This window comes from Urocitellus parryii, chromosome 2 (genome assembly GCF_045843805.1).
Source record: "Urocitellus parryii isolate mUroPar1 chromosome 2, mUroPar1.hap1, whole genome shotgun sequence".
Taxonomy (NCBI): Eukaryota; Metazoa; Chordata; class Mammalia; order Rodentia; family Sciuridae; genus Urocitellus; species Urocitellus parryii.
The window spans coordinates 156,449,788-156,471,222 of NC_135532.1; the positions used below are offsets into that span (position 1 = coordinate 156,449,788).

General features: G+C 37.7%; 1 protein-coding gene across 2 annotated transcripts in view; it reads left to right on the forward strand.

Annotated features, from left to right (window-relative positions):
* The first annotated feature begins 3,753 nt into the window (after nt 1-3,753).
* Nucleotides 3,754-21,435, forward strand: part of Bbx (BBX high mobility group box domain containing) — a 259,928-nt gene continuing 242,246 nt past the window's right edge. For both annotated transcript variants that reach the window (XM_077795333.1, XM_077795334.1), the window contains exons 1-2: nt 3,754-3,867; nt 7,066-7,137. The gene's annotated coding sequence lies outside the window, so the exon portion shown is untranslated. The remainder of the gene's footprint in view (nt 3,868-7,065; nt 7,138-21,435) is intronic.

Sequence of the window (21,435 nt, forward strand, 5' to 3'; positions counted from 1 at the left end):
TAGTCCCTTTATAGGAGAGAAGTAGTTTTTTTTCCCCATTTTTTTTTTATATATAGAGAGAAAAAAGTGAAGCATGGAAAGGTTGAGTACAAGTCATAAACTGTTTTGTAAGTCACTGTAATCCTCTACAGTTTCAAGGCATAAAATCAGGCTTGTTTCGAACAATGAATTATTTAAGTTTGCTTTTTGGGGGATGTTTAATAATGCCTACCAAATAAGCTGTTTGTTTTATCCTGGGATGAGGCTGATATTACTATTATATGCAGAGATGTTAGAGTTGATAGAGTGTAGACTCAAAGGCAATTTCAAATTCTGGGCAAGTAAATTGCAACAGGTTCCATAAACTCCATCCATATGATAGTTAAGTCTTGCAAAACTTTCTGCAAAGGCTGTCATCGACTAGTATGGGTAAAAGATAAATAAAAACAACACTGACCAAATATTTAGTATGTTTAGGCTTCATTCAACATTATATATATATATATATAAAATTTAATTTATTATTATTATTATCCCATTTTACAAACAAGAAACCTGAGTCTTAGAGAGACTAAGAAATTTTCAAAAGGCTAGGAAGTGGCAAAGCCTGAATTTGAACTAGAATTGTATAAAGAAGTAATATAGAAACAAGGAAATATTGTTTTAGACATATGTTTAAATGATATACACACTCGTATCTACACACATACACACATATTTAAAATCACTTCCCCCAAATTATTTTGTGTGGCTTACAACAAAGCACTTACATAAAATAAGATTAAGTAAATAGACAATTAAGGTCAAAAGAAAGAGGAATATGCTAATAATGTGAGGTCAATCTATGATTGATTACCAAATGTGAACACAAGAAAGAAAAAATGTCAACCTTTTTTACATCATTTTACCCAGATAACCTGTAGTTGTTTCTATTTTCATAACCCTACTTTATAAAAATTTAGCAAATTTTGTGAAAGCAATGATGTTTTCCTGGTCATATTTTAAATTTTTGAGCACCATTGGAATTTATAATTCTTGATATTTATTTTCAAATGAAATAATTAAAAATTTAAAAGTATTTACAAAATGGTAAAACAGTACATTAAAGTCAGCTGTAGCCTCTTTTCCTTAGTCTTGAGGATATGGAAGTGGGCTTTTGGCATTCACCAGTGACACAGAACCCACTTAATATATGTTCTGCTAAAGAATATTGAATAAGCCTATAATGCAACATGATACTCAATACAAATGTACCACTAATGTGCAATATGTATATATTTTTTTAAGTTTAATTTTCCCAGTTCTAAAGTCTCTGGACTCACCAGTTTTCTAGAAGCAGATTAATGACTTGGAAGGGGTTATGGAAGGAGTTAACCTCAGTGTACTTTCTTATGCTCTTAGGCATCAGTCCTGGTCAGCAAGCACCTTGTACTATCAGAGGTCTCCAAGGTAGAATGCAAAACCATGGGGCATGTGCTAAGACTATAACATGGGAGTCTATACTTAGACTATGGAAGGCATTAAAACTCTAATTTTATTTTCTTTTATTGCATGCTTTTTAATTTTGTTTTTGTGACTATATGCTTTATGACAATAAGTAATATGTCCATGCATTGGTACATTTTTTAACGTATATGTAAATATATAGAAGCTGTATACTCATTTTACTCATAGCAATGCATGATCTGAAAGTTTGAAAACTATAGCTCTAAATAATTCCGCTAAACTAAGTGTAATTCAACAAAAATATCTTTGCAATCAAAAAAATATAAAGTACGTTTTCTTCCGATGGAAGTTGGGGGTGAGCATGGGGAGTGGGCTGGTCTTTATTTTTCATAAAATAAATAAATACACAAACAAACAGACATGCAAATCATTCACACTTTATCCAGCAATTAAATAAAGCAATTCCTGTTGGATTCCTCTTCAGAATGCCACGGTGAATTCCTAAGAAAGTTTTCCTCCATCTGTCTGTCGTCCATGAAGTTTGTCATTTGGAAGGAAGGGCTGTAAAGTTATTCAAAACCTGTGCTGGGTATTAAAAGTCCTAGGTTAAAGTTCCTTTTTCATTGGCATTCTGTGTAATATCAAGCAGTCTAACTAATTTGTCCCTGCATCATTTCTCTTTAGGGTAAAATAGAGATAATAATTCTTAGCACTGAACTCAGAACACATTGTTCCTTTGTCAACTAAATGCAGAGGATCATTAATAGAACTTTTAATTAATCAGTGTAAATACTGTGACTCTATATACTTTTCCCTTTAAAAATGACTTTCCTTTAAAAAAATAAGAGATCCCATTTGTAAATACCCCTTAGTTTTCTAAACTTCATAGACTCAAGTTTTTTCTGTTTCTCTTTCCCACTCTTACACTAATACACATACACATACTGATTTGATAACTTTATGAATGAGAGAAAACCCTTAAGATGGCATCAAGGAAAAAAGAGGGACTTGAAATAACTTCTTATTCAGGTTTCTTATAAGTTTTAAAGCTATGCATGTAGGCTATACAATCATATTGCTTATTTAATCCTTAAAATGTTTGCCTAACAATAACACACAGATTCTCAAATTAGAGGAACCTTAGGAAAACATCTATGGCCTAGGACAATGCCTGGCATATAGTAGATGCTGAATAAACATTTAATGAAAGGAACCTGAGCTTCTTACTTTAATCTTAATAACAGATCATTTCTGACTAAATAACTTCCTTAAGATCACTCAACTAGTTTAAGAGTTAAGTCTAGGATTTATTCCTCTTAATTTCCAGCTCTGGCTTTTTCCCAGAACCTGTTGACTTGTTTCAGACTTAAATACAATCTGCCAAAGGTGCATCACAGTGGAATAAAAAAAAAAAAAAAAAAAAAAAATCAAGACCAGCTCTCAGGTTCACCATCTCCAAGCCACTGAACATATAATATTCACATACGATGGGAAATACATGAAACAAAAATCATATATTTACATATATGTACACTATAAAAACATAAGTCTTTAATACTTTGAGTCTAAAGGCCTATTTTTAAGGCAAAGGGGTCAATGGCCAATCTTCCATGACTTATTCTACATTATAGCACAGTTTGGATGCCCACACAGGTGTTTGCCGTCCTCTGACTAGCTAAAAGTAGATTGGCTATTTTAGCAAAATGTTTATCTTTGTTTCTGTGTGCTGTTGTATTGATTTTTATGAAATTACCTACAAATGAGGCATTAACAATCTCAGTGCATTATAGTCCTAATAAACTTATCTTGCACTATTTTGGCCTGTGATGGCTAGCCCATTATAAGAGAAATCCAAGCTGATAAAGCCCTTCTTGGCCACTTGTTAGCCAGGTCAGGAGGCAAATCATAACACAATGCACGCCACTTTCATGGGGCACCACACAGCAGCGATCAAATAAACCCCTCACTTCCATATCCAGTGGAGTTGTAGTTTATTACCATAACCCTCCCAAGTCAAAAGGACAGCAGTTTCAAGCCTGGCAACTTGGTGCAGACAGGGTTTCTTCCATTTACCTCACTCTACTGGGCCTCTCTACCTGTCCTCTCCTACTGTCTACAGGTCCCGAACATTAGAAAATAGAAAATGTGATGATCTTTGTGTGTCTCTGTAAAATGTGTGTATGTGTGCGTGTGTTTGGGTGTAACGGGCCTTCTGTTTGGCTGCGTGGTCTGTCCGTCACGGAGTGGGCCAATGGCAGGCTGCCTTATATAAAATGAGTGTTTTCAGTCTCTCTGGGTTGCATGTACTGTATGTGGAGCAGTGTACAGTGAAGCGGAGGCAGAGCGGCTCCGCGAGCTCTTCTCCACTTTCCCATAGAGAAACCCTGACTGGCCGCTGAGGGCGAGCCACACACACGCCCTCACGCCCGGCGAGCCCGCGAGGTAGGCGCCCCCCATCCCCAGCCCTTCCCGGGCTCTCTCCCCGCACTTTCTGTTTTCCTACTCACTTGCGAGCAGCCGGGCTGCAGCCCCAAGGACTCCGCGGCAGGAGCAGCGGCGGCGGCGGCAGCAGCCGGTAGGGTGGACTTGAGGAAGACGGAGGGAGCCCCGCGCGTCCTGAGCCGCCGCCGGCCGGCCCGTTCCCAGGGCACTTTCCCCCTCCGCCAAAACTTTGGGTCGCGAGAGGTCGGGGGCGAGGGTCGCAGCGGCCGCGCCGGCGGGCCCGGGGGCGGGGGGCGCGGAGGCAGTGCCCTGCGAGCGGGAGGCTGGGGGCCGGGCTGGGGAGTAGTAGGCCAGCCGGTGCCAGGCTGCGTTTGCAACCAGCACCTCTCGGCACACAGGCAGCGTCGCCCGAGGGGGGCACCGGAGCCGGGGCGCGGGCTGAGCAGCCGGAGGAAAACAACAACAGAGCCCTCACGCCGGCGGGCGGCTCGTGGCCGCCCGGGGAGCCCAAACTTCATCTCGGCGAAAGTACGTGGAGCCCAGCCTGGGCTCGGCTGCCGGGGAGGTGGGGCCTGGGGAGCAGGGGCAGGGGAGAAGGTACGGGGAGCCAGCTCTCAGTGGATTTATGGAACGTTTCGTGTGCGTTGGTGACCGGGAACAGCAGCCCAGTTGCTCGTTCATCTGGAGAGTTGGGATTTGGGTGTTCCGGCCCCGCGGATCGGTGCCCTCTCACCCCCCACCCCTAACCAAATGCGCGGCGAGTAGAGAAAGTGCGGTTTTAGTGCCAGAGTAGCCTGGAGGAAGAACAGGGGAGAGGGGGAAGAGGGCGAGGGAGAAGGGGAGAGAAAAGAGGGAGGGAAGGGGGGGAGGGAGGGGAAGAGAGAGGGAGAGGGAGAGAGGACGGGAGGGAAGAGAGGAGGGGGAAGAGGAGGAGGGAGGCTGTGTCAGGATTTTGCTTGAATGTGGGATTATGTTGTGTCAATAAGTTTAAGGTGGAGAGAGCGAGGCTGGGGGTGGTGGTGGAGGGGAGGAGGAAGGCCTTGGCTGTTTAAAGTCTCGTTTCTGAAGGTAAGTTATGGCATTGCACGGTCGCGATGACAGAAAACTTACAGGTCCTTTATCCGGGGATGGGGTCGATGCCTCTAGAAAGAGCTCCCCAGCTCTCTTGAGCCACACTCGTGTTACACTGTTATTTGCTGAGATCCGGGTCGCTAGTAAATTACAGAAATCAGACTCGAGGTTTCTTTTCCTCCTCCACCTCGTCTCGCTCACTCACCCTCAGAAATGTATTCTTTTTAAATTTTTTTTTGGTATTGTATGAAACTTAACGTAACTGAGACCGAACCCGAGTCCGGTAATTTACGAGGATCCTGAATCCAAGAATCTGGAACACGTTTATGTGCTTTATATCCGCGATCATTTCTGCTAAATGAGGAAGGTAAAACGAAACGATGCAAAAAGCTAAGACACAACATGTACGACAGAGGGGGGGGGGAGAGGGAGAGACAGAAGCTATTTTTTGCTTTCTTTTCTGTAGAAAGGAAAATAAAGCGTGCATTCCCTTTCCTTTCTAGTGTTAAGGGTCTAGTCAATATTTTAACTGTCTGAGGACAAATTAGTCCAGGTGGATCTTGTTGAAAAGTTTCGCGAGGTGGGGTGGAGGTGGGGGGGGCGAAGGGGGAGGTGGGTGGAGGTTGTGGGGGATGGGGACGGAGCGAGCTCTGCCTCGGCTAATGGTCATTGGCCTGGGGCTTTGAAACCATTGCCTGTCCTGCTAATGACACGTCCAGTTCTCGTCTCCCAGCCGTGGACGCCGGGCTGCCATTCCCGGGGTTTGGTGACTGGGACTGGGTACTTTCCCCGCGCGGGGAGGGGCGCTCTTCTCCATCCCTTGGGGTTCCCACTCGCGGCGTGGGAGCCCCCACGCGCGCCCCCTCTCCTGCGCGCCGCCGCCACCTCCGCTCGCGCGACTTTTGTAGCCAGCAGGCGGCCAGGGGGCGCGTGGGGTCCCCGGCGCGGACGTCCCCGCGCGGCTACTCGGCGCCCGGCCCCACGCGCGCCGCACGGTCCAAGCCCGGAATGGCAGCGTCGGGCCGGGCGGCGGCGGTGCCTCCCTGGGGGGCAGCGGAGGCTGAGGCTGTGGCGGCGGGATCTTCGCCGGGGCCCGCGGGAGGAGAAGGAGGAGGAGGAGGAGGAGGAGGAACGGGAGGAGGAGGAGGGGAAGGAGGAGGAAGAGGAGGAGAGGGAGGCGTTTTTCTGCTCAGACCGCCGCCAGTTCGAGCGGGCACGGGCACGGGGACACCCCACTCGTTGCTCCTACGTTGTGGAAAGGTGTTTAGCCGACTTTTACGCCTGGAGTGTGGGATTTGCACTTCATTTTTTTCTCCCCCCTCTTCCCCAAAGCAAGATGGACTCTGTTGCCTTTCTCTTTCTCCCTCTGCCTCTGTCTTGTCAGCCTTTAAGATCGACATTTTGTACTAAGATGCAAACTTGATGTTGACCAGCAACAAAGCCAGGGTGGGATCTCTTGCTCCCTTCCTCCCTCCGCGTTTCCTAGCTTCCCCACCCCGACCTCGCAGACCTGGTGGCCCTGCGCTTGGAGCTGTGGGCTCTGGCGAATGTGTTTTCTCCGGTTGGTTCCGATCTCTGTAATCTCAGGATTTTGACCCGGGCCGGGCTTTTGGGAGATGGCTGTGGCCGCCCAGGTCTGCAGGGCTGGGGGCTGCGCTATACCTGGACCCGCTGCCGCCGCCGCGGTGGCACCTCCAGCTGGCTTCTGGGCACCGCAAGGCTTGGGCTGCCCATTGATCGCTATGATTTGGTTACTGGTGTATTTGTCCTGGGGGCGGTGATCACTTGTGCAAGTTGATGAATGATCCCAGTGTGGATTTTGCATTTACAGAAAGGATCAACTTTCCGCTTTGTACAGACAGGGAGTAGGAAGCAAGGGTGCTGAAGACACCCTGGAATGCCAGCCGGACTACCCCCCTACCCTCTGCCCTTTTAATACAGGGAGCTGCTTTCCCTTCCCTACCTTTACAGCTTATGGTGGGGGAGGGAGGAGAAAGGGGAGGAGTTGGTGGGAGCTGGACTCCCGGGGGTTTTGGTGTTCTTCCTTCATAGATATTACAGGACTTGGGACTCTACTATTGTAAGCTTTACCATACTGACCATGTACCTTTATTCAATACTTTATAGGTCACTATCATATGACAAAGGCTTTACTGCAGTTCATCTTCCTCCCTGTGTACTTTCCATTTACCTTCCTGGGTAAGTATGCAAACTCTTTATACAGGAGAGCTGGGTGGCTATTAATAACTACAAGGATTCTTATTGTTAACATAGGAAGATGCTTTATTGGAGCTTTAACACCCCAGAAAGCTTATCTTCCTGAGTTTCTCCCTGAAGAAGCCAATTCATGATTCTTCATCACTAGAGTTCAGCTGCAGGTTATTATTATTCCAAGATTGTTTAAATGTTCATTACTTGTTAATCTGCAATAAGTGTCATTTGAAAACTTATTCAATAGGCATTTTAATAGATAATGAAATTTTACAGAGTTGAAGGCCTAGTAAATTTGTTAGTACTTTAGAAAGCTTACAATGGATTACTGTAATTATTAAAAACCCAAGGAAGAATTATTTAGGCCTCTTTTTAATTATAGTAACTGACATTGGCTTGCTGTTTTCCAGGTTCTTTTCTTGAGTAACCTGTGGTGTTTGTAACAGTTACTTTAGGGTTGAGGAGTGTAGTAAATCTAGTACTTTAGTGTATAGATTTGACTTAAAATTGATAATAATTTTCTTAAAAATTTGTTTTTTGAGTAATTAGAAACATTTCAGTGGCCTGTATATAAAATAAACAGCGACTCTGAGATCTCTTGTTAAGTTCCTTTTTCAGATGTACGCTTCCCAAACAGAAACATCTACAAAATATGTGTGGGACAGAAAATGTCGAAAAGTTTTGTCAGTGATAACTTTATAGGTGAAAACAGGGTTTGTAAAGTGTTTGAAAGCAACATAGTGAATTGCAACTGCAACTTGAAAGTTTATCTATGTATTGTAAAGAAACACCCTAGGTACTCTTGAGTTGCTAATATTTTAAGAAAATTAGTTGTACTAAGTTCTATAAATCAGCTGTGGTGCTTTGTGATATTACCATAGTGAATTTTGAGATTATATTTTGTGAATGAAAATGGACTTGAATTCAGTTTTCCATGACAGGGAAAATTCAGGGACCTTGTTTATTTTGTTTCCTGGCTTGCTGGGAGATTTAGTACATTAATAAAATGTTGTCTTAGGATTAAGAGGAATTGAGTTTGAAGACCAGACCTTTGTGGTAGTCTCCATTTAGTAACAAAATATACTGTGAGGTTACTGAGAACTTTAGGTATTCTATATAAGTTCTGTATCCAGTATTTTTTGGTGGAATGTGAATATTACATTACTGCTCATAATTAGGTAATTCATTCAGTAGTTCATTGGAGATATTATAATATGTCACATATAAAACAGGAGTTGGAGTGGTTAGAATGAGATGAATTTAGTTATACATCAGAGTATGGATTTCAGTGTCTGATTTTTTTCAGACTTGTTTTGAAGAGAAGTTTTTCATTTTTGAACCTGGGGCAATAGTATTCAAAAGGCACTCCTGATTACTAAAGAACACCACATTTATACATGTGAGGCATATTATTTTGTTTACTGCAGCAAACTTTTAATGTTTCTTCATTCTCTATGGAAGTATATTTGACCAATTAAAAAACTAACATGGGAATTAGTACCACAATAAAAGCAATCTGATGAACTCTTGAATTTCTTTGAGACATCAAATGACTGCTTCATTAAAACAATATTTTCAAGAATAATCTTGGTCTTTGAAATCAGTGAAGTAGCTTGAGATAATATAAAACTTGGAAATAGTGATCTTCAAAAGTCACCCTACCAAATCAGTTATTTGCATCTAAAAAAAATTAGCTGTGAGGCTTACTTATCAAAATAAGAATTTAAAGAAGTTTTTTGCTTTTCTTTTGGCAAGAATTTCCAAACTTTCCATTTTATTATTCTGTATATCTCTATTAAGTTTTGAAACTGAAGCCTTAGTTGGCATTTCACATTTAATGCCAGCTATTGAAAAGGTGGCCTGTTTTTGATATTTCCTAGTATTATAACTTTGGAGGTACTGGGATGGTTTTTGGAAGAATCTTCTGTTAGAGATTAAGATATTTTAAAATATTTGTAATCTTGAGACATAAAAGAGTCATCTTGATCTTTGCATCTAAATTTTTAAAAAGTGTCATGTAAAAGTTTGTGAGATAGCTTTGCTTTTTATGAATGAACAACAGGTTTGAAAATGATGTGTAGCTCAGTATCTAAAATAACAAAGCTATATTTTTCAATAAAATTACAATTTCTAATCAGTTGCTATTAACCTAGCATACTAACATTATATGTTTTCATGTATTTTATAAGAACGTGGATAAAAAAACAGCCATGTTTCTAAGTGGATCATTCCATGAATATCAGTAATTTTTACAGTAGAAATCTTTACTAGAAGTAATAAAGGTTTCACAGCTTAACCCTGTTTAAAAAAATTTTTGAAAGTAATCCTATTATAGATTGCCAATTTTTGCAGCACTAAAGGTAATCCCTGAGATGATTATTAGTGTTTCACAAAAGTGCAGAGAATGTTTAGTTGTGATATTCAAATTAATTGAAGCAATTAATTTTGACATATTGTATCACCACCAATGTGGAATACCTATAATTTAAGATTTAAACTTAAGTAGGTGATTATCTTAAACAAAAGACACTTCACTTGAACTTGTGCCTTGAAGTCCACCTCATTTTTTAACATTTCACCATCTAGGGTACCTTTTAAAGTATGTCTGAGTGGTATCTCCCCTAAATTTTTAAGTCAGATTCTTTGCTCTCATCATTAAATGAAAACAAACCCAACTTCAGCAAGAACATTATAATTTCACTGCTTCACTTTTATCACATGCCCTGGGGTAAATCAGATGTATGCAGTCCTTAGGCTACACTTTGAGAAACACTACTCAGAAGGCAGTAAGACCAAGGCTAAGACTGACTGGAAGTTCTTCCAGCATGAAGAGTCTGTGACCAAATTCAATCAGTAAGTTTGTACTACCTCAAGGGCAGTCATCACATACTGTGTCAAATTGTGATATTTCAAGTTATACCTGAGGAAAGTTTTGAGTGTAACTTCACTCAGCATTCACAGGTGATCATATTATCCTTCAGAAGGCAATTACAGTTTCTTGAAATGCCAGTGTACTGTACAATTTTTTTTTAAACTGATGATCGAGTTTAGATGCTTTACTACTGAGCTACATCCCCGGCCCTTTTTATTTTTAAATTTGAGACTGAATCTTGCTATTGCTGAGGCTGGCCCTGAACTTTTAATCAATCCTCTTACCTCAGCCTCCTGAGTTGCTAAGATTACAGGCATCTGCCACCATGCCCAGCCTTACTATATATCATTTAAAAACTGTTACAAAAAAAAAAAAAAAAGATTTACATGGAAAAGTATATACATGGAAAATCCTTATTTGTTTTTGTTTTGATTTTTTTTCTTTCCAAAAAAAAGGGTATGGTAAAAATTGAATTAAGTGTCAACCAAGAATTCTATCTAAAAGTATATATAAATAGGAGAAAATGAGGGAGTGAAGGACTTAAAGGATTAAATACCATGAAGCATTGACATATCTACTAGAATATAAAGTTAAGTTATGTGAGTCTGATTGAGAATCCAAGTAGTGAAATAACTTCACACAGTGAGGAGATAGTGTACAAAATATCAAAAATTTAATGAGTGAGTTGGATCTTATGAAACCTCAGAAAAATTTAAAATATTATAAAATGTTGGTTAAATAATTAAACCACTTGTTTTAAGCACGGTCCTCAGGTAAAAACAGGCAATACAACAGAAGCTGTTGAAATGGAATAACTGTGATCCTAAAAAGGACATATAAGTTGTATTTTTTATAAAAGGATTAAAGACCAATAACACTTAAAAGGAGAAATGAGGATAAAGATTGTTTAAAATACTGTATTTCTCAAATGTTTAGACTGAAATGATAGGTGTAGGAAATATCTTTTATATCCCAACCCACAAAAGTTTCCTGAAACAGTACAAAGTGTAGTGGCTTCTGGATATTTCTTATTCCTATCTAATCTTTATAAATTGAGTCCATTCCAAAATCTTTTATTAAATAAAAAATACTGAGTGTATCCATTAAATTGATTTTATAACTTACAGTTTGAAAAACACCAACCTAGAGTGCTTGCTAAAAATGAAAGGCCCCGTCCCTAGGTGATCTGATTCAGTGATTCTGGGGTGGGGTCCGGGAATTTAGATGATAGCTAGTGCAGCAGGTGATTCTGAAGTCGGTGGGAGGTCCTTTGCCATAACTTTGAGAGGCTCCCCTGTAAGGGATGGATAGCTAAAAATTGAATTGTATATGCTCTGGAGTTGGTTGACTGCTGAAGTCTTCGTCCAGCTTCACCTTTCTTTTTTTTTTTTTTTTTTTTAATATTTATTCTTTAGTTATCGGCAGACACAACATCTTTGTTTGTATGTGGTGCTGAGGATTGAACCCGGGCCGTAAGCATGCCAGGCGAGCGCGCTACTGCTTGAGCCACATCCCCAGCCCCCAGCTTCACTTTTCTATATTTCAGTCAGCCTGGTTGTTAACACTGAGCCCCTCATACTTCTCTGTAGATGTTCCCATAGGTGTAGTGCAGGGAGCAGAGGGTTTGCAGGCAAAGAGCCCTAGGTGCTGTTGTTGCTTACTAGCTGAGGGACTTAGAGCATGTCATTTCATGACTCTTGAACTCCCATTATTTATTGTATAGGTAAAATGGAATTTTGGTTGTAGATGGAAAAATACCTTTATTTTGTTTATTTAGTTTTATGTGGTATTGGGGATTTAACCCAGGATCTCACACATGCTAGGCAAGTGCTCTACTGAGCTAAAACCCTAGCTCTAAAATGGGTATATTAATATTTACCATGCAATAGTATGAGAACTATACAAGACAATAATGCGTGTAAAGACCCTTATGCATATTCAGCACTCTATAGTATCTGTTTCTATAGTTATATTTTACCTCACTCCACCCCCCACTGTTTGAAATTTTTTGAAGCTGTACCTTTTAGTTTTTCTTTTTCAGTCATTCTCAACTTTGTATCATGAGACACTGGTGCGTTTTAACTTGATGTGAGTTACTGGAGAGGTAATGAGGAAAGGAAATAATAAGAAAAACCAAGAGAAAAGAAGAGAAAAGCTGAAGCATGGTGAATTCAATGATCCTTCAGGTTTGAGGAATGACTTCCATCTCTGTAAAAAGGCTTAGAGTAGGACAGGAAAAATCTCTTCATATTTCAAGGTCATTAGTTGACAACACTAAGCATTTCTTTGGTGACTTTGACACATATTTAGTATGTTTTAGAGCATCAGTTTTCAAACTGTTTTCATCAAGACATATGTGACGAATGCGTATACATGGGGCATTATGATTTCCCTGGTTATAGATATAGATAAATTATGCTGAAGGTTTTATAGGTAGTTCATAGTGTGATTAAATCATTCCTTTTCCTATCAAGAAAGGAAATCAGAATACAAGCCAGGATGATAAAATAAATAAAAATTTTGAATATTCTCATACCTATAAAATTCTTTATAAACTGTAACTTTAACTATCCTAATTACTTGGAAGCATTCTTCATAACCAGTAGAACTTACCTTGTGTTAAGGTGTGAATATTGAGAAACGTTACATGTGTAATGCTTAATAAATGACATTGCACAACATAGGCACTTAAATAAAAAAGAGGGGCAGGCTGAGGAGAAAATGAATGGGAAATGCATTAACCCTGAAATCTCAAACAATGTGAAAAGGGAAAGCTAGGGAAAATGAAACGTGATCAAATGCAAAGAAGACACAGAAGACTACAGGTATAGTATGGTTTTATCAAGTACACATTTTTATCAAATATACATTTCTACACATTCATGTAGAAATTTTAATTTATATGAATAAATCAAAATTAAGTAACTTTTGTATTTCCCCACCTTTAAGATTATAGTTGCCAAGAACATGTTTCTTCTTCGTTGAATTTTAATTTGCCATACTTTCATGATCTCTAGTAAGTTAATAGACCATGTTTTGAAAACGTTTTTGTACTTTGATGTATAGTGTTATTGAAAACAGATTTACAACCCTTTTTCTAACACTTACAAAAAACTTTTTTTCTTCAAGTTTCTTTTTCTTTCAAAAGTTTGGCATTAAAATTTATTTGATAGCAAAACCTAACCCAAACTGTCATAGGAGTTTTTAAAATCGTTTTCAAATCCATTTAGAATGTTCACGTTTTACTGTGTAAGTAGTAATACTGACAGATTCATTATGAGGTGTTATGCCAGATCTAGTTAAAATGTTACATGATATGTACTATTTGTACCACTTAAACATTAAAAATTTAACAAAAATCTGAATCTTGAAACATATCTGGACTTGAGGGTTTTACGTAAGGGATTATGATCCTAATGCGTTAATTTACTTAGTTCACAAAGTGAAATTATCTGATATTCCTACCCATTTAACTTAATGAAATTCCTTCTGCTAATTTTGATCATTGATCATCTGAACATTTTGAGTTCATTGCAAGCTGGCAAATCATGGAAACATTTTTAACATTATATATAATTCCATCGACTGTGTCTGTGTCTCCAAATATAAGAGTGTAAGGCATAAGACAGTAGAAAGTCAGGTAAGCAAAATATAGTAGTTAGTGTTATTTGTACTTTCCTGGACAAGGAAAGCTGAAACATACACAGGCTGCTTAATTTATATTTAAGTTAGCCTTTTACATTCTATTTTGACATTGTGATTCCTGTGTTGATGTAATTTTTGTTTTATTAAATAAACACATAAATCAATATAATATTTGAAACTTCTATGTTAACATTTCTTCAGTGTTCAGTGCTGAACAAATTTTAGGTTACTTTCGTTATTTGTTTACTATTCAAGTTTCTTGAAAGGGCTCTATTTCCTTTATTGTGTTTCCACTTTTATGCGTTTCTTTCAATTTATCAGAAAAAAAATAGAAAATGGTTTGGTCTATTCTCAGATAAAAATGTTCTCAGGTTTTATTGTTTTATAGAGAGTTTAGATTCCTTTGTTTTCAGTAATAAATTAGAAAATGTTACGAATTTGCCTTTTACTTTTAATTTCCTATAAAACCAGTATAGGAAAATAAAAAGCATGTCATATAAGGAAGATTCTAAATGCCTCTCTAGGAATAAAATAATAGGTGTATCTGGTTTATCCTTATAGTAAAACTTAAATCAGTCTTCATTTGATGGAGAGAGGAACTGTTAATGCTAAAGAATTGTTTATTGATATGATTTATTGTTTCTTGACATACATAATTACATTCCTTGGTGTAGGAAAGTCACAGATGGAATAATTCAGAGGGAGTCTTTTAATATTATTGATTCCTTTTTTGTTTTTTGGGTACTGGGAATTGAACCCAGTGGCACTTCACTACTGAGCCACATCCCTATCCCTTTTTATTTTTTATTTTGAGATAGGGTCCCATAAAGTTGTTGAAGGCCTCACTAAGTTGCTGAGGCTGACTTTGAACTTACAATCCTGCCTCAGCCTCATGAGCTCCTGGGATTACCTGGTATGTGCAGTGGCACCCTGATGTTGATTCTTTTAATATTAAAAAATGCTGGGTTGTTTTTCAAACTTTTGGTGTACTTCTCAAAACTTATCCAAGTGTGACATTCTCATTGACTGCAAAGGGAATATAGTGGGGCATAGAACAAAGTAAGAAAATAAATCTCTATATACAGCTGTCAAATTTTTGTTATTTTTTGAGTTGCTGAAATTTTCATTTCCTCCTCCTTTTCCTTCCATACTCCCCTCCCTTCTCTCTCCACCTTTTCATCTCTTCTTTTACTCCCAGTCCTCAGCTTGTTGTATTCAGTAATGTACATTTGCGATACTACCTGTAAATACTGTAAGTTGAGAATATAGGGTTGAACTTCATTTTTTATAACTTTGATTTTAAAGATTTGTAGTTTTTGTGTTGTTTTCAAGTATTTAACACTAGTCGTGTATAATAAAATTGTTGATACCTGACTTTGAGACTTAAACTTCCCTACATATAAGTGTCAATTAGGAAGAGATTATGAGGAACCTTTAACAGGTCTATGTGAAATAAAAACATCTGTTGTTTTTGTAAAATAAAGTGAACTAAATGCCTTATTCAATCATTTTTATTTCTTAGGGTGATAGAATGACTCCAGATTTTGATTTATACTTAGGAGAAAGTTGAATGTGATTTTTAGAACAGTTTCCCAAGTAGTATTTTACATTACTGGGAAGGGAGAAAGATAATGTGGTCCAACTGCTTCCTTTGCTGTACAGATTTTATTTTTTGCAATTTTTAGACGAGAAGTAACCTATTTTGATGATAAGAAAACTAAGTCTCAGATTAAATAACTTGTCTGAAGTTGCACAGCTAGTTAGTGATTTTACCAGGCTTAGATGGCTTGTCTGCAGTGCTGTAATCTCCTAGGGCTTTTTCTATGTTTACTTGCCATTAGGACCTCATTCCAAGAAGTTAGAAATGAAATGTTTGGGACAACTTTTAGCCAAGAATTACCGCCACTTTTTCTCCCTCTCTAAAGAAAAATCTTCATTTTGAGGTGATAATGTTGGAACTCTGTAAACATTTATCACTTTTGAGGGAATTGGTTGAAAACATCTCTGACCCACGGCCTGTTGTAATTTTTCATCTGCGAGGTCAACCCTTAGTTTACAAATTGACATGAAGTCAACTTATTTTTTTGGTTGTTTTATCTAGTATAGAAATGTTGATAGCAAATATTATTTTTAACATTTATTAATTCCCCTAGTGCATCAATAGAAATCATTCGTTCTGTCCTGAGAAATTGAGTTTTCAAAGCTAAACAGCCTATGTCTGTGCTCTGGGAGTTTTTAATACTTAATCAGTGAAATATTTTATAAGAGGAGTTAACAATATAGCACCAATAGTGTTATAAAATAGTTTTCTGGCGTTTGCTTGGAAAGGAAGTTCAATATTAGTGGAAAAATTAATAAGTAGATTCACTTCACAGCCTTTACTTTGCTGTGTCTGATGAACAAACATGAATTAGATATAAGGTTGGTCAAAAGTTCTACCTCATCTGTTTTGGAAGTGTGTTTAAGGGTATATACTTTCGATTTATTTACCTAAGAAGGTTGTTTTTATTGTGATAAGTAGAATGAATTTTATAAATTACACATTTGTATGGAGGTAGCACATCAATTAGAAAATACAAAGTAACATTGCCTTATGGTACTGTGGGCCCTATTCATCTGAAATTATTTTATCTTTGCAAATTCAGCAAAGTCATAGTCTAATTCAGATATAGAAGATTAAAAGTTTGTCAGTCTTTTTTTTTTAACCTTTAAGTAGGTTTTCTTTTTCCCTGATCTATGAAATATGTAAGTAGTATTTATTTTAGCAAAGTGGCATTTTCCAGTGATGATCTTATTATCATACTCTGTTTTTTTGCATTATTTTAGCCAAATAATACTTTTCCAAAGGTTTTAGGTTTCCAATTGTTGCCTTACCTCCCTCTCTCCCCATAGTAAACAATTTTTGCCGTGTTTTCATTCAGATAAGTTGGTAACTTGAATTAGTTTAACTTTTATGGCATTTTACACATTTTTTTCTCCTTGTTTTCTTAAGACATGTTCGAACATTTTCCAAATTAAATAATTTGATTAAGTGCTGGTGAGAGTCAGATAGCAAAAACCAGTATCAATTCAATTGAGCGTTCATAGATCACATACCTACACCTATTGATGCTTGACCTAGACTTGAGGATCTAGAGATAATATGAAACAACCCTTGTCCTCAAAGCAAACATGTTTTACTGGCTGGGAAAGCCAGTTGATGTAAATATCTATCATATAAGTTAATCTGTGCTAATTTGTAGAAAACATGGTGCAAAGTAGTACTGAGTAAATACCAGTGGAAAACTGGCCAATTCCAGTGTAAGAGCTGGACCTTGACACGTGGGGGGAGTTTATTGCTGTGGTGCTCTTTACTATTATTCTCATTAAGACTGTAAAACTAATTTGGCTAGAGCACTAGAATGGATTTTTAAAAACCACTTTTATTTAAATATTAGTGCATCTTTTTGGCTTCTTATATATTTATAAGGCCACCGTTTTTTTTTTTTTAATTTTTCAGTTGTAGTTGAATGCAGTATCTTTATTCCATTCATTCATTTTTATGTGGTGCATAAAACCCGGGGCCGGGCATGTGTTAGGCGAGTGCTCTATGGCTGAGCCACAACCCCAGCTCAAGGCCACTTACTTTTTAAATAAAGCTTTAAATTTATATAAACTTGTATTCTAGTCAAATATTGTAGACTTCCTTTTTATTTTTACTAAAGTCACAATCTGTAATGACAACATGATTGAACTGAAGGGGGAAAAAGTTTTCGACTGTATAACATCTCAGAGGATTCTACATATACTAAATAATGGTAAAAGCATACTTAATAGAATGGTAATTTGAACTAAATATAAAGGGACCTGAAAACATGCCAGTACAAATATACACTACTGTAGTTAATATTTCACTTATATAAATTATATTAATCAGGAATATATTAATAAGACCTGTAGTGTGAGTATTAGCATGGATTTCTAAAGAGGTGAAAATGTGTTAAAAATGCTTTTTATCCATGAGAAATTATAGATAAATTATGCTCAGTGCTTCCATTGGGCAGTTTTTAGGTTTTCCAGGATGGTTTCAGCCTGAAACTCCTTTCAGTTGAGGTTGACTCCTTGGGACTTTTGTGTTTATTGTACCTCAGAATTTTCACCATTTTATTTGTGGCCTTCTTTTGATTGGTCACTTCTGGATATCAACCCAGTTTAAATTAAAAATTTGCTTACAAATTTTTTGTGCTTGGCATTTCACTTGCTACCCCTGGGTACTTTATTAACAAACAAATGCATTCATAAGTTAAATCATAAAGAAGCAGGTCTTGGAAAATATTTCTTCATAAACTCACAGCATGGATAATGACCCTAGTTATTTACATTTTTTGGGGGGGGTGTTTACCGGGGATTGAACTCAGGAGCACTCAACCACTAAGCCACATCCCCAGCCCTATTTTGTGTTTTATTTAGAGACAGGGTATCACAGAGTTGCTTAGAGCCTTGTGGTTGCAGAGGGCTGGTGCCTGGCCCTAATGTTTACGTTAAAGCAGTGAATAATTTGTCTTCCATCATTTGTCTTGGGGATGTTTGGCATCATGGAATTCCGCTCATTTGGCTATCATTTTTTACCAGTCCTCATGGTAATAGTGAACTTCTCTACAGGTTTCATATGTGATGTGCATTCTCATCTTATTTGGTGCTATGCAAGGTTAGACCCAAAGAACATGTTCAGATATGTTATAAGACCAGGATTGTGTTTTATGTTAATATTTTTTTACATGCAATCTCTATAAATAATGTAACTCTATATAAATTTTTTGAAGCTTGAAAGTTTTTGAGGAATGGAATCACACAGACGCACAGAGTATATATACCTCACACACACACGGACTTTATTGCATGGAGAACAATGATAATGAATTGGTTGTTAGTGTTTTTCTTTTTTGCAGGGGGGAGGGGAGCAGTAACTGGGGATTGAACTCAGGGGAACTTTACCACTGAGTCACAACAGGCCTTTTTGTTTTTTTTATTTTGAGACAGGGTCTCACTAAGTTGTTGAGGGCCTTGTTAATTTGCTGAGGCTGGCCTCAGACTTGCAGTCCTCCTGCCACAGCCTCCCAAGTTGTTGGGATTACAATTGTTGGGATTGTTGCATAATTTGGCCCAGCATGCTTTTTTTTCCCCTTTAATTTCCTTACATGTGATATTATGCCATTACTTATATATATTTCAAACATAGCCAGATGTCTTGTAAGTCTAATGTATAGATTTTAAGAATTAGATGATCTGTGTATGTTTTTATTAAGTAGATATTTTCCTAAAAAGTTTTTATTTAATTTTTGAAAATGGAACAATGCATTTTTTATTGACATTATAATTTCAGAATGCTTCATATTTATTTCTAACTGTTCTTTAGTTAACAGTGGGTATTGGTGTTACAGATTGAAGTTTTACTATTCCCAGTTCTCTTTAAGTAATCAGTTGTCTGTCATATCTTCTTGGTAATTCTGGGTCCCATATATTGACTTGTCTGTATTTTATGCAACATGTATTTACTGTATTTTATGCAACATGTATTTACTGCATTTGGATAATCTGTTAAGAGTTGGTTAAGAGTTCTGGGGCTTGTAGAATAAAAAGACAATGGCTCTGGTCTTAGGATGTTTCTAGAATATTAAAGACACACCTAGACCAGATGTTAAATAGAAAGTAAAGGTATCATGATACCCATGGAATATACCCATGAGTATAGGGTAGTAGGAGGGTTAGGAGGGGAAATGGGGATGAACCCGAATTTTGAACTTCAGTTGTACAACTAAATGTCTAAGCATCCTTACAAAATGGTTACTTAACTCTGTCAGAGAGAAAATGGACCTACTGGAGCCCCTTGGGCCTAAATATGTGATTATTCAATCCATTAGCCTCCAGACTTTTAAAATGCTATTATTCTCTTCAATAAGAGAATATATCCTTGATATGTATATGTTCATTTACAAATTATGTATGCTGGATTATTTATGTAGTATATGTGTGTGTGTATATATATATACACACACAAAATAGTAAGTATATTACAAATTCTAAAAGATAAGATAAATTGAATGTAAAGGAAAATTCTAATATTTTCTTACACCTACTCTGAGTGGACTATGTTGTTCATGTTTTGGGTTTTGAGAACCCTACTTTGGAGACTGCTGATAAAAATTGGGCAGTATTATACCATGTCTAGGTAAGTTCCAAATTGGGCAGTGTCACACCATGAGTAGGTTAGTTCCATGAGATCAGGGACTTTCTTTGTTTGCTGCAGTATCCCCATCATCTAGAACATAATAGGAACTTAATAAATACTATTAAATGAATATGCAAAATTAGGGTGGTTGGTAGGGGAAAGAACAGTTTAGTTCAGCATCAGCAATCTGGCAAATACTGGTAGGGACAACATTTATTTATTGCTGTTTCTCTTTTGCCTAGAAAAGTGCCTGCTGTAGGGACTCAGTAAATATAAGTTGGCTTCATAGGAGTGTGGATGGTGTGTTGTAGATCAGCACGAGGGATCTGGCAGAGGCCATAGGTCCGTGGCATGAGAAGGTAAGTTCCAGGAGGTCCCTTAAAGCAGGACACTGTATGGAGATAGACTGACAGTAGGTAGGTGGAGAGATCAGCCCATGGCAGGTCAGATTGTTAGCAAGAACATCTCTGAGGAACAATGGTTTTGGTTGGTTACCTCATCTCAAGCAGTGAGATATGGATTTTACTCATTTTTGTATCCCCTGTCCTAGGATGTAGTGTGGTAGGTATCTACTTAATTTTTGTTGAATTGCATCTCTATTTTATATTTATATTGGAGGCCCTGAGCCTGCAGGAATGAATCAAAGTCAGGATCAGAGACCAGTAAATGAGTCCTTTTCTGAATGAACTATGGTCTGTGGTACAATAGGCTGATATGTTTTTAAGCCTTGCAGTGTTAGCCCATGTAGAGGGTGCTCTAGTGACCAGAACTTGTGTTTTCCTATTTCTTCTTCCCTATTATACTGGGGTATGTCATAAATCATTCCAACCAACACTATTAAAATTGGGACTGAATTTATTTACAAATAAAATAAGGTATATTACATTTCCTCTCCTCCTTTTGGAATATTCTTACTCATAAGATAAACTTGTCTTTTGTTTTACTGAACATCATCAGAGTTGAGAAGAAAAACATTTTCTCCCTGAGAAGCAGCTTAGACCACATGGAGCCAAAGAAGGACGCCACATGGAGGCGTCCTTCTTTGGCTCTCCCACACTGGTCAAGATAGGCATCTCCTTTTATCTCACTTAGACATGTTTATTTAAAGCAGTTTCCCATCTGTACAGTTAATAAGTTATTATATTCTAGTTGCTTTTTTGACACTTTATAGTAAATGTAGGAAGTTCCCCTTTGTTCTTATAAAGATGGTCTAATCTGCCCAAGCTTCTCTATAGTTGAATAAAAAAATTTAATTTCTTTTGAAAGCCGTCTTAGTCTTTGGTATGATCTCTAAGTAAAGGCCTGGACATCTTTGCTCTCGTCCTGTTAGTCATGAAGTCATCAGATCTTTATTACAAGGCTCTCATCCTTATTATTGCTGAGCAGTGGTTATATCATACTCTTGTTATTTCAGCTTAGAGTTTACATTATGATTTCACTGACATTATTTTATTTGCGCTTTTCTAACTGTGCTATGAGGTACATAGTAGGATATCATCATTCTCTTTTTACAGATAAAGTTAAGTAGCTTAACTTAGCTAATAAACTCAGACATTTATTT